At 46.7% G+C, this 13,693-nt stretch overlaps 1 protein-coding gene across 1 annotated transcript in view; it reads right to left on the minus strand.

Annotated features, from left to right (window-relative positions):
* TRAPPC12 (trafficking protein particle complex subunit 12) overlaps positions 1-13,693 on the minus strand; it is an 856,088-nt gene that overhangs the window by 361 nt on the left and 842,034 nt on the right. The gene's annotated exons all lie outside the window — the stretch shown is intronic.

The following is a 13,693-nucleotide window of genomic DNA, read 5'->3' on the forward strand; positions in this document are numbered from 1 at the left end:
ACGAGAAAAAGAGCACACGTTGGAAACTAGTAATAGGAATGGAATTATTCTTGAAATGCAATAAACTCAAAAACATTTTTTAAAAGTGTAATTCTTAAGGTGAAGTAGGAACAACTGTACTTTGCTTTCACATGAATAAGACATTACAGCTGAGCAGCAGTGGCGGCAACTCAAATAGGTCATGCTTTGAAAAAGAATATGCTTCCATATTAATTACTCTATGCTACATCTGAAGTTATGTTCTGAATACATGGTATGCAAAAAACACAGTTGATGGACAGAATGCAGAACAATGTCTTACATTCACCCCAGTACAAAGATCTGGGCCTAAATCCATCGTTTTTTTGCACTCCACACCACCCTAGGTCAGACACTGGCTATATTCAAATCAGTCTTGACCCTGTGCCTCATGGGAACAGTCCAGCCCGAACTACCAAACCATGTCTTTCCTAGACCGGAATCAAGCATCCAAGGACCGGTTTCTGGCTATCAGCCTTCTTCAGCCTGGATAGCTTGACTCCAGTGATGTGGAAAGCCTGGGACTCAAGTCTGAGCATACCCAGCCCACTCGGGGTGAAAATTGCAAAAAACACAGTTGATGGACAGAATGCAGAACAAAGTCTTACATTCACCCCAGTACAAAGATCTGGGCCTAAATCCATCTTTTTTTGCACTCCACACCACCCTAGGCCAGACACTGGCTATATGCAAATCAGCCTTGACCCTGTGCCTCATGGGAACAGTCCAGCCCGAACTACCAAGCCATGTCTTTCCTAGACTGGAATCAAGCATCCAAGGACTGGTTTCTGGCTCTCAGCCTTCTTTAGCCTGGATAGCTTGACTCCAAAAAAAACGATGGATTTAGGCCCAGATCTTTGTACTGGGGTGAATGTAAGACATTGTTCTGCATTCTGGCTATCAACTGTGTTTTTTGCAATTTTCACCCCGGGTGGGCTGGGTATGCTCAGACATGAGTCCCAGGCTCTCCACATCACTGGAGTCAAGCTATCATCCCACACAGTTTCATTATAGTCCTTACCGTAAGAGGACATTCTGTTTGAAAAAGAGGCAGCAGCTGTTGAAATGCAATCTGTTTGTTGGGGAGGCTTTTCTTGTAACATCATTCAGGAGGCAACTTAGAAAGGGCTGAATTTGTTGTGTTTGAAGTTTGTGTGCTAGGCTTTGTTACCTGCTGCTGCTCTCTATAAGCCACTCATCTGAATACAAGAAGACAGGGATGGAATTTGTTTGCTGATGCATGGCCACCACTGCTAGGCACTTTGCTCTTTGAGGTCACTATGGCAGTGCGGTGTTTAAAGAGGACTGCACAGGTAGCTTTGTCCACTTACCCCAAAGCTATGGTACCGATGGTGGATGTCAAACACATTCAAAAGCAGGGAGAATTCACCGCTCTTCTTTGGGGACAAGAGACAATCTTGAGGGGAGTACACCCTCCCGTGTTACAACACTAACTCACCACAACAGAACTCCCCCTAACGACCTGACCACTGTTAGGTGGTCAAGTAACTCTGGACGATACCTGAACTCAGCTGGATAGAACATTACTGTGAAGATGCTGGTGAATCACCACTAAAGCGTGGGGAAGGAGGCACGTCCTTTTGTTTTATATTCCCTCACACACCCTAGTGGTGTCATGCTTCATCATTGGGACACCCCGACGCCTAGAAGTCAGGGTGGGCTCGACCATCTTTCAGGGAGCTCTTAAGGAGATATTTTTGGCCAGGGGGATATAGATTAAAAATCCACCAACAGATCCCAGTTTCCCTTTATTCTTGGATCTGTCAGGGACAATAAAAACAAGGAAAAACGGGTCACGATGGTTATTATGGTCCTAGGACCCTACAGTCAACATGTTTCAGTCCTGTTAGGTCCCATAAAGGGTGCTGGACTTTCTTCCGGCAGGGACTAGAAGCCCCCTGGGATTCTTGGTAGAGAATTACCCTACACTACTTTTAGTAGGGGCAGATAGCTGCTCCCTATGTCCTTAGGTTGTTTTGTTAATAATGTCTCCAGTGATCCCTTCATCTGTGGGAAAAGAAAAATAGAGGGAGATAAAAAAGAGGGTGGAAGGGGTGGGGGTGGGGGGGTTGGAAGTGGGAAGGGAGAGGGGTTGGATGTGGGAAGGGGGTTGGATGAGGGAAGGGAGGGAAAAGGTAGAAGAAGGGGTGAAGAGGAAGAGGGGAAGGGGGAGAGACACCACACAACCATAATTATATTAGGGTTCAGGATCATGTTTTTTGTGATATGCTTTTATTCTAGATGCCCGTGCCACTAGCTGTGAAAAAACGCCATATAAACATCATGTGTGATAATTAAATTTCGTTCCACACACTTCTGTGATTCCAAGATGCTTATTAGCGTGGCGGCTTGGTGCCGCATTCTATCTACATCGGTATCTATACTCAGTGACTGGCAAAGAACAAGGTATCCGTGTCTTGCACACCCACACACAACGACAGAACATAAAATCACCATCTCTATCATCACGTTAAAGGGGCTCACATTTGTATATCCATGCGTGTACCTGCCACCTTGTACTCTTACTCCATACTTATGTTAAAACTGAGACACTCCTTACCCCAATTTGGGAGAGGTTAGACTGCTCGTGGGACCTCACATTATGACGGGGTAGCCTTATAGTCAAACACAGTCTTTCGTGGAACGTAATAATCAATTCCGGTATATCAAAGTAATGACACATTGTAGGTAAATGAATCATGCCAAGTTAAACCATGTACCGAAGGGAAAAGGAAAAAAGCAAACAAAGTAGAAAGTAGTGAGACAAGGGGCAGGACCTTTGATGGCGTGAGTATACATTCGAGTAACGACGACTTGCAGGTATGAGAAAGCGCTACTCCATCCCAGGAGCAGCGCTCTTGTTATGGCGTGATTCCATTCACAGTGGTGAGGTCGTTAGGGGCAGTTCTGTTGTGGTGGGTTACCGATGGTGGATGGGCATATACAAGTAGGTATCCTTCAAACCCAGAGCCATCATAAAGGCCTCTTATTGAAGCAGCGTTATGGCCTCCTGGACGGTGGTCATGTAGAAGTACTCCGACAGAATGTAGCGATTGAGGGGCCTGAGGTCCAGGATTGACCGAAGGGAATCACCCTTTTTGGAAATCAAAGTGTAGGTAGTACACTTGTTGGAAAAAATTATGTGGAGGCATAGTGCCTATACCTATACGAGATGCAGGAGGAGGTTTTGACTGAGTACATCACAGTGGGGAAAGAAATCCCCTAGTCTCTAATGACACGGTTTGAGCGATAAGGTGTAGGGGGGCAAAGGAAAGTCATTGATAGGAGGGAGTGGTGCACCCTGCTAAAGCTGCCTTTGCCTTGACTGTTACTCCTGTAACCTCCCAGGTGTAGCCCTTGCTTGTCTGGATGTCCCTAAAGGGCTCTGTATAATAACTTTGCACCTTACTAGGCGTAGTGGTCTTAGATCCCCCTCAGAAATGCAATGTTTGTGGTAGGAGCCTGGAGGGTACATATAGACTTGGTGGCCTTGCTTTTTATTTAATCAAGCATCTTGTCGACTTGATGGCCTAAATCCTGGTGTGGGAGCCAGAAGGTTTCTAAGCCAGAGCTTCAGCCTCATCATGCTCCTTATCGGAGTCTTAGCAGAAGACTAGGGGGGGTCATGATGTGCCCTGCAGAATGGAAAAGCCTGAGTGGCCTGCTTCTTTGTCAGCCTTGAGCTGGGTTCATTCTCTGAAGATGTGAGGGTTGTCACCACCTCTTATGAGAGTCCCAGCATCTCTCCTTCTGCTTCTTCAGAGCCTTCTTAACGTTGAAGGTGATATAGGAGCTGTCATCGTGGTTAGTAGAGAGGCAAAGGTTGCAGACATTGTGCTGATTAAACCACAGGAATATGGTGTTGCTTCAAGGACAGAATTGGTAGGGTGTGCATTAAATGTCCTCCCCATAGCATTCTTTGATGATAAGACCTATGAAAGGGTTCACTATTTGTCTTCTAAATCATAGGTGAGAAAATGTGGACGAGCTGGGCCCGAAAAGACATTGTGAACGTGTCGGTTTATGATCTTATGCTCTAAATGTATGAACCAGGGATGGAACTGCTATAGTTTTGGGGTTGGTTAAATATGAAACGCAAGCCACTTGAGGTGCTTGATAGGAGTCTTAAGTGTTTGGCAAGTAATTCTTTCAGTGTAAGTAGGTAGGCGAGTTGTAGGGTTCTGCTGAAAGGGAAATGGATCAGCACATTCCAGAATATGAAAACATGGCATTAGTCAGAGATTTTTATGTGAAGCATAGTGCTTACAATTCGATTTGAGCACCATCATTGTATGCATGAGAAGCTCTTCATGTGTAAGATTTTGGTACAATTCAGCATGCTGGTTTTAGATACCCTAAAACAGTGTGTAAAGGAGTTGAATCGGGATTTTACTCACACGAAATATGTCCCTAATTGTTTGTGTACATCATTACGTACCTTAAAGAGTCCGAGAGAGAGTTCTGACATTTTTAAGCTCAATCACTGTGTATGCTGAACCAATGGCAAAGCCTTGGCAGTGTCAGAGCCAAAAGCATTGGTAGTTGGAAAGCAAAAGGCCTTGGTAGTTGGATATCCCACTAGAGACTCAGAGGAAGCCCCCGGATAGCCGGTGTGGATGTGGGCTCAGGTGACTTCTGCCAACAAAAAGATGTCTGGACAACTTCTGGACTCTCTTTACTGAGTTGATTATGCTGCAAGTCACGGCCAAGAAATCAAGGTAAGTCAAGTTTAGAGGTAACATGTGCAGACCACTACATCAAGGGGAAGCCCTGTGGGACTCTGTTGGAAGAAGAGTTCACTGGTCACTGCACTGATTTTGAAATTCATGGTTGGATTGCCATTTGAAGTGAACATATCGAGTTTTGGCACGTTTATGGAAAGTCACAAGACTTTACTGTGTTGGACAGCTCAGCAGTGACACTTGACCTCCAATCTAAATTATTTCTTTGGGGGTGAGGGGGTCACTAACGATGAGAGAGACGTAAAAGGAAAGGCCAAGATCTCCACGCAGTATTATGACTGGGCTCGAGATTGGGCGGCTTCAAAGACTCAGCAGGTACATTTGATATATTCAGATTTCAATATTTAGAAACAATATCTTTTATTATCCCTCCACAAAGTCATGTAAACCTTCAGTAACGTATACTAGGTGACAATCAAAGTTACTGTGTTGTTTTGTGCTTTACAATCCCATTGGGTAACTACCAGATGCAATATGAAACATCCCTTGATAAAAAGGTGACTTATGGGGTAGGGGATGCAAAGTAACGATTTATATCTGCAGAACTCCCTCATCAATAAAAACATCAACTTTGAAGCAAGCTTCAAGGATATCACCACAACATAGTTCATGGAAATACTTGAGAGACAATTGTGCAAGAGATATGAAAATAAGTGAAAAAACTAAATAGGATTTACTGCTGCCAAAGGCCATGCAAAAGGGAGGAACAATGGCATTACCTCCTCGTCCCTCCCTCGCTTCCATGCCTTACGCCTCAAGGCATCCCTGCCTCACCAGACACCCATACCACGTGATTTATCACGCGGGGGCTATAAGTAGCCCCCACCTCTCAAACCTCCTGTTTTTTCCTGTCTCGCCTGTTGAGACACGCGTACCATCCGCTGGCCGTTTGCGGTGCTGCGGTCTTCTTCTTGGATTTCATAATCGTTTGGATTCTTCGTGAGAGGTCCTCTCCCTCATTGTTTTCTGGTTGCAGGGCCTGGCGGGGCTGGCCTGGGCAGCGATGTGCCTTCCCTCGCCGTGTCTGGAGTTGCGGTGCGCTCTTGGCTGTGGAGCGGGTGGGTCCGGCTGACGGAGTCACCGGCCATGTGTGGCTGGGACTGTCTTTCCTTGTGGGAGGCCGAAAAGGGAAGCAGCAGCAGTGCGGTCGACTGGATTTCTCGGCTGGCTGTTTCTGCTCCTCATTACAGTAAGGGCCTCATGTCATGTGTGTTTGTTGATTGGATTATGTTTTTCATTCGCTTTCCCTCATTTCGAATTGGTTTTCTGGGGTTTCCTCCCAGTTTTTCATACATGTTGGCTGGACCCTGGTGTTCAGCTGCTCCCTATGTAAACATCTCTCGGCTGTGCTTCTGATTGTTGTTTCATTATGGCGACGCGTGCTTCCAAACGCAGACATGTATTGTCCTCCTCTTCTGAAGATAATGAACCGATTCTGGCTCGCAGGACTAGGTCCAAGGATCCAGGGGATTCTGCTGCCCTGCTATCAGCTTCTGAGGTCCAGGACATGATTCAGGCTGCTGTGGCTTGCACTCTAGAAGCCAAGGTCCTTGCTAAACGCAAGTCTTCTCGTTCAGCGGTGGGTTCGGTGGACTCTCCCACTAAGGACTCTTCTTCGGGAGCTGCCATGCCTTCTACCTCTTCTGGGAAGTTTGTTCGTAGGGAGGAGGTTTCTGTGATTCTCCAGCACATTAGAGAAAATGTTTTTTTTGTTGCCATTTTCTGCTCCTGAGGGGTCGGATGACATATTTCCGCAGTATGTTAAGCCCCCCGTTCTCGCTATGCACTTTCATGGACGTATCAAGGACTTGATTTCTGGGAAATGGCCCGATCTTGAGCATTTGTCGGTTCCTCGTTTTTTGCAGAAGCTGTACTCCTTAGAGGAGGGGGAGGTCTCTCTTCCTCAATCTGTCAAAGTGGATGCCATGTTGGCCACCCTGATTGGCCATATGGCGATTAATCCGGAAGATTGTTCTCCGGCTGATGCTACTGATAAAAAGGTGGATGGGTCGCTGAAGAAGGCCTATTCTGCTGGTAACTTATCAATGCGTGCCGGCATTTGTTCTGCTTATGTGGCACAGTCGTTGGTGTCGGTCTTTGGGAAGCTTGCCACGGCTATTCAAGATGAGACGAACTGTTCCGGCTTGTTTGTCCACATGGAGCAGCAGGCAAATCTCTTGGCTGACATCTCTTCGGATGGGCTTCGTTCTTTTGCCATGGCTTCTGGTTCCTTGGTCCTGGCTCGGAGGAACCCGTGGATGCTTAACTGGAAGGCGGATTCTTCAGAGAAGTCCTCTCGCCTTAAGATCTCCTTTGACGGCAAGATGCTTTTTGGTAAGCAGCTGGACAGTATGATCATGAAAGCATTCAAGGACTGTAAGCATTCTCTGCCTTACAAGGGAAAGTCATCAGCGTCTCACTCTCGCTGCTTCTGGAAACAGGCTCCTTCCTCTGTCTCTTCTTTCCAATCTTCCCGGCAGTCGTCAAGGGCCTTTTCGGACCATAGGCATAAGTTCCATCCCAAGAAGGCGGCTGCGGTGGCTGGTGCCAAGGGTCCGTCGGATGCCTTTAGGTGGAAGTCCTGACAACGACGGCGCAGTGGCCTCGAGTCCTGTCAGTGGGAGGCTGTTGTTTTTCCTGGAGGCTTTGAGACTGTATGTGAGGCATTGCTGGGCGTTGATTATTATCAGGAGAGGTTATCCTATCGACTTTGTCATCATTCCATCTGGCTGGGACACCATCCGTACTCCTGTCCCCAGGCCCCAGGTCCCTAGGAGGAAGGCTCTTCTGGAGGGGTTCAGGATTTTCTGGCGAAGAAGGCAATCATACCGGTCCCTCTGGCACAACAGGGTGAGGGTTATGTTACCACAAATCTATAACGCGCACAGCTACCCGGAAGTGTCCCGGCGCGATAGACCAATGCGGGGGTGAGCAGAAGTGAAAGTAGGAGCTAAGCCATCTAATTGAAAAGTACGGTTTTCAATTGCTTCTTAAATGTCCTCAGATCACAATTGTTAGTTGTTATTCTGTTTTGTTTCTGGTCCAGAAGGTGTCAGGGGGGTTCCGGCTGGTTCTGGACCTCAAGAGGGTGGATGGTTGGGTTTGGACCGTTCACTTCAAAATGGTGAGTTTGCAGTCCATCATTCCGTTGGCGGGGGTCCAGGACTGCAGGACGCCTATCTTCTTGTTCCAGTGGCTCATGAGCATCAGAAGTTTTTACGTTTTGCGATAGGCGGCCCCACTTCCAGTTTGCGGTTTTGCCATTCGGACTGAAGTCCTTGCCTCGGGTCTTCACCAAGCTTCTGGCTTCATTGGTGGCCTTGGTCCACACCCAGGGGATATTTCTCCATCCTTACCTGGACGATTGGTTGGTTCAAGCTCCCTCGTTCCAGTTGGCTCTCAGTCACACGGAGGAGGTACTGGCCATTTTGAGGGGGCATGGGTTTCTTATCAATGTGGGGAAGTCTTTCTGGTTCCGTTGGCCCGGTTTCATTTGAACACTCTGATGGCTTATGTTCCGGCGCATTGGTCTCCCCATTGCCTCCCCCTCTCTTCTCTGATTCCTGTGTCCCCTCAGATCTGCAGGGTTCCATTGTTCTAGTCAGGACGGACAACATCACTGCCATGGCTTACGTGAACAGGCAGGTGGGGACCAGGTCCTCGTCTCTGGTGGCGTTGCCGTTGTTCAGTTGGGTGGAGTCTCATCTGGTGGCACTCTCGCCTATTCATATTCAGGGTGTGTCCAATTCCCTAGCGGATGCTTTCAGCAGGGCCATCTCATCCTCTGTGGATTTCTGCCTCCATCAGGAGTTGTTTATGGATCTGACGGTGCAATGGGGTGTTCCGGTGGTGGACCTCTTTGCGTGTGTGGGTGATGCCAATGTGGCCCGGTTTGTCTCCCGCAGTTGGGAGGGTTCGGCCTGGGCAGTGGATGCTCTCTCCTGCCCTTGGCCTCACGGGCTTCTGTATGCTTTTCCTCCCTTCTCCCTTCTTCTCTGCTTCCTTCTGAGGGTCTGATCCTTGGGGGCTCCGGTGGTTCCGGCTTGGCCTCGTGCCCCCTGGTTTCCTCTCTTGGTGGAGATGAGGTCGGAGGTGGAGTGGCTGCTGCTTCTGTCTCCATCCCCTTTGGTATTCCCAGTGTCGCAGCGGGATGCTCTGGCCAGGATGTGCTAGGCGGTCTGGAGGTTGAACGCTGCGTAAAGGGGTTCTGGCTGGCTTAACTTCTACTCTGCAGGCGGCTAGGCACCCGTCGACCAACAAGTCTTACCTGAGGCATTGGCGTTCTTTCAGTCGGCGGTGTTGTGACAAGGATTTGGACCCTGCTTCCTCTTCTTTGTTTGAGGTGATGCTGTTTCTTCAGGATGGTGCTGCCTTGGGCTTGAAGGTTTCTTCCATTTGTTTGCAATGGCCTGCGATTAAGGCGTTTCGGAGCTCTTTGGGCAATCTCTTGGATCCTGATGAGTTGGTTGGTCGCCTTTTTAAGAGATTGAGTAATGTTCTTCCTACCCATTGGCGGCATTTTCCTACCTGGGATCTGTCTCTTGTCATGGACGCTTTGATGTCCCCTTCCTTTGAGCCCTTGCTTTCGATTGACCTGCGCCTTTTGTCTTTCAAGACCTTCTTTTTGGTGGCCATTTCCTCTGCTCGCCGCCTGGATGAACTGGGTGCTCTATCTTCCAAACACCCTTGTCTGGTTTTTGGGGACAGGATCGTTTTGAAACCGATACTTTCCTTTTGTCCTAAGGTGGATTCTCAGTTCCACAGGGATCAGGAGTTGGTCCTTCCTTCCTTTTTTGATTCACCGTCATCGGAGTCTGAGGTGCGGCTGCATGTTCGGAGGGCTCTCCTGGTCTATTTGGAGCGGGTCGCTCCTTCCTGTCTCTCTGATTCGCTTTTTGTAAATTTCGGGCCTGTGAATCGGGCTTTACGTCCTTCTACTCCTTCTCTGAGTTATTGGGTTCGGTCTCTGATTTCTTTGGCGTACAAGGCGGCAAGGCATCTTTCTCCTTTGGGGGTTCAGTGATGTTCCACTCGGTCCATGGCGGCGTCCTGTGCGGAGGGCCAAGGGGCTTCCATTTCTGAGATTTGCTGGGATGCCACCTGGGCTTTGCCGTTGACCTTTGCCTCTCGTTACAGTATTGGCTGGGAGCTTAACGGTGCTGATGTTTTTGAGTACACGGTTCTTTCCACTATGGTTCCTGAATAGTGGTTTTCCTTGTTGTCTGTGTTTTTCAATTAACCTATTTTGCATACCTTCCTTGGTTGTCCTATTTGGCTTTGTACATCTCGATGAGTAAGGAATGGAAGCAAGGGAGGGACGAGGAGGTAATGCCTTAATTACTTACCGGTAATTGCATTACTCAAAGTCCTACTTCCTCGCTTCCATTACTTACATCCCTCCCTCCCTCCCTGGTAGTCGAGGCCAACCTTTTGGTATGGTTTTAGTCTATGTGGTATTACAGGAGGTTTGAGGGGGGCTACTTATAGCCCCCACCTGATAAATCACGTGGTATGGGTGTATGGTGAGGCAGGGATGCCTTGATGCGTAAGTAATGGAGGCGAGGGAGTAGGACTCAGAGTAATGCAATTACCGGTAAGTAATTGAGGTATTAGCGCAGTCTGCAAAGATGCAACACAACAGAAAATCTGATGTTGAACTCACTTTTAGTTAAAAAAAAAAATACCTACTTGGTGGCACTCCCTATTTAACAATGTTTCATATGCAGCAAGTACTCAAGTGCACTCACCAATCCTTGGTTAGTGTCTCCCTATGCATAATATGGATGGCACTAAATAGTACATCGCCCTGTTTCGATGCTGTAACAACACCTCCTGCTCCAATACCATTGACAATTTTCTTCATTTCAGTTTATCATGTATATGTGTCTCCTATTCATCTTCTAATAGATAGTTCATCATGTCTGTATACTCATACTCCATGCTGATATTTAATACCCCAATACATTTCAGACCGGAGAAAGCCCTTGTTGAAGTTTTCTTACACCCAAGACAAAATCTGCAAGTACTTGTGGAACCCGATGGACTCTATCAAGAATGCTCATTAGCCGTCCATTCAGCCAATTTTTTGGGGGTTTAGCTTGAAAGACTTGGCCACCCAGCTACGAAATCAGGTCCACCCCGCCCAGCAGAGGGAACAGTGGGCGAGTACTGAGTTTCAACAGACTTGGGTACCAAATCCTTCTCACCCTGTCCAATGTGATCAGAAAGAGCCGTGCTCTATCTTTCTGTACTTGGACTCCTGGCGTGGTGGAAGTGCTTAAAACAGATTGAGTGATCGGCTGAACCTGAAGCCGGCCACGAGGAACCATTCTGAAGAAAGTGTATGGCACAGTTCCTGCTTTGGGCCGCGGCGATGAGATCCATGCATGGACACTCCTGTCTTAAAAATGTATATGGAGAACAGATCCTGTGCACACGCACGTGTGGTGAGTAGTCCGAGTATGAGGACTAAGGTTTCTGCTGATAGAAAGTGATTGCTTCAAAGAAGAGAACGTAGAAAGTCAAAATTTGTGTGAATAAAGGTTTTTATAAGTCATATAGTGGACAGTACAGTAAGATAGTAGCCAGCCGACACGTGTTTCGTCACACCGTGAAGGAGGTGTAACTCATCAGAGCTGTAGTGCTACAGAAGTGGCGAGATCGTTAAGGCACGGAGCGGTGGAGATAAAACCCCGACCGCGAGTGAACTTGGGCCGATGAACGCCAGGAAGCTGCTGGAAAGTCAGGCAAGGGGTAAAGGGTTGCAGGGCCGATGGCGTCCTGATCTTCGAATGCTGCCTGCAGCAGAGCAGGAGCGCACACGATAAGTGCGTCTAGGCTCAAATGGCATCCGGGTAGTCGGATCCACTACCCAGATGCCTTTTGAGTCTGGACGCACTTATCGTCTAGACTCAAATGGCATGTTTCATGTGGTGGAACAGCCCATGTAAATCTAAGATCCTTTGAGCAAACTCAAAAACTCTGAACTACTTTAAATCTTAACTGTGTAGCGCTCCATCCCGGTGTGATACTTTTTCAAGCACTTCACCAAGCGCTTCTACTGAGCAAGTTCCAAAGTATACGGCCTGCTTCCATCCTGGTCAAGCATTGAACACCATGTCATCTATTGTGTCAACAGGAGCTGTTCATCGCTTTCTCCATGGCATCTGTCAGTCCCCAACATAATAAAACGCAATAAATGTTTTATATGATGGATCCTTGGCAGCTAACGTATTAGTCGACCTGCATTCTGAGCCTAGCCCCAAACAGAGAGAAGCCCACCTATTATCAGTCGGGTAATGCTGGTGCAGTAAGCATAGTAAACATATGCCAGTGCTTTTCAATGAAACTCTTACTTTCTATCATAGCATGACTATGGAACTGCCCTTGTGGACATCTATGTTAAGTCCTGACAAAGACAATATCCAAGGAATAAGTGCAAAATGCTGAGGAATGCTGGCCTCGTAGGTGAGACATATGTGTCTACTTCTAGTAAGCTAGCTAAAAGAGGTCATTCAGTTACTCTACCTTGAAGGGCTGGTAACACCGAGTTCTCTGAACTGAATAACTCTTAGGCGTGAACAATCCCTGCAGGAAAAGCTCCAACAATCAGCTACCTTTTAAACATTTACCTCACACAAACCCTGCAGCTATTAGACATCCTCTACATCCTCTACATTAAACAAGTTAAGATTCTGTGCTTTTAGTGGAATATCACCATACTGTGTGGACTATGTAATATAAGGAGTGTAATCGTGATATCCTAAATAGTTTCTTTTGCATTGAAATACGCTTCATTTTTGTGAAATAATTACACATTATGTATTGTTCGTAAAATGTATCTCGAGATTATTTAATAAAGTTCGGGCTAAAGCCTTTGGTGCAACACCCGGCATATTTCAAGGACAATAGGAAATAAAAATAAATAGACTACATTAGAACAGAATTATGTAATATGTCATGCAGAAACACTTCTCAATGATAATAAAGGGGAAGTGCTTTTTGGGTAGTAGTACCTGACAAAGATCACTCTTTTTGTAAAACAGTACAAATGGTCTATATGGAGAGAAAGGGTAAAAAAAGGCGCGTGCATATGTTATCTAAAGATTTTATTTCCTTTGTCATCTATCACTTCAGTTTAGTTATGCAATAAATGCCCATTTGCACTTTGTTTCAAAACGCCAAAAGTACAAACAAGTAAGCAAAAGACAGTCACTGAATAATTTTGTACTGTTAGGACCATGTCAGAGCTGGAGGCACACTGCCAGCTCTGCTAAATGCCAGACTCATGATAATCAGTTGTGTATTCCTTTATCTGCTGCCACTAGAGTGACCGTGCCCTCTGTAGATGTTAAGCTCACAGAAGTCCAAGGCCGGTGCAATAGAAATCATTTGTTTACCACCAACTTCTCGGAATAAGAACCTAACCTACATGGAACAAAGAAATGCTACAGTGCTTGAACAGAGAGAAACAATGTTTGAAATCATTACGATAGTATTTAAATTGCAAATAAAATAAATAAATCCATAAAAAACACACAAACTGCCAGAGCCCAACATTTTTCTAAGGATGTTGTGGCCCACTTTCACAACTGGTGACACCTATGCCCAATCCTTGGCACAACGTATACCTGTCTGAGAGCTCCCTTACTCATTTCCAGAACAAAACACGGATGTGATTAGCAACTTCAGAGACTTGCAATTGCAAATATTTTTTATCCTGACATCATAACCCTTAAGTAAAATAGTCAGCCGCGTCCAGTCACAAATCCCCCAAACACTGGAGACATTACCGAAAAACAGTATAAATGATTTTCTATTCCAGGCCTCCATCAACTCCACAGCATGAACTCATATAGTCTACAAGCTCAATCAGGGCGCCAGACACTGAACGTGCAGAACCACCGTATCCA

The sequence above is a fragment of the Lissotriton vulgaris genome, chromosome 6, assembly GCF_964263255.1.
Source record: "Lissotriton vulgaris chromosome 6, aLisVul1.2, whole genome shotgun sequence".
Classification (NCBI taxonomy): Eukaryota; Metazoa; Chordata; class Amphibia; order Caudata; family Salamandridae; genus Lissotriton; species Lissotriton vulgaris.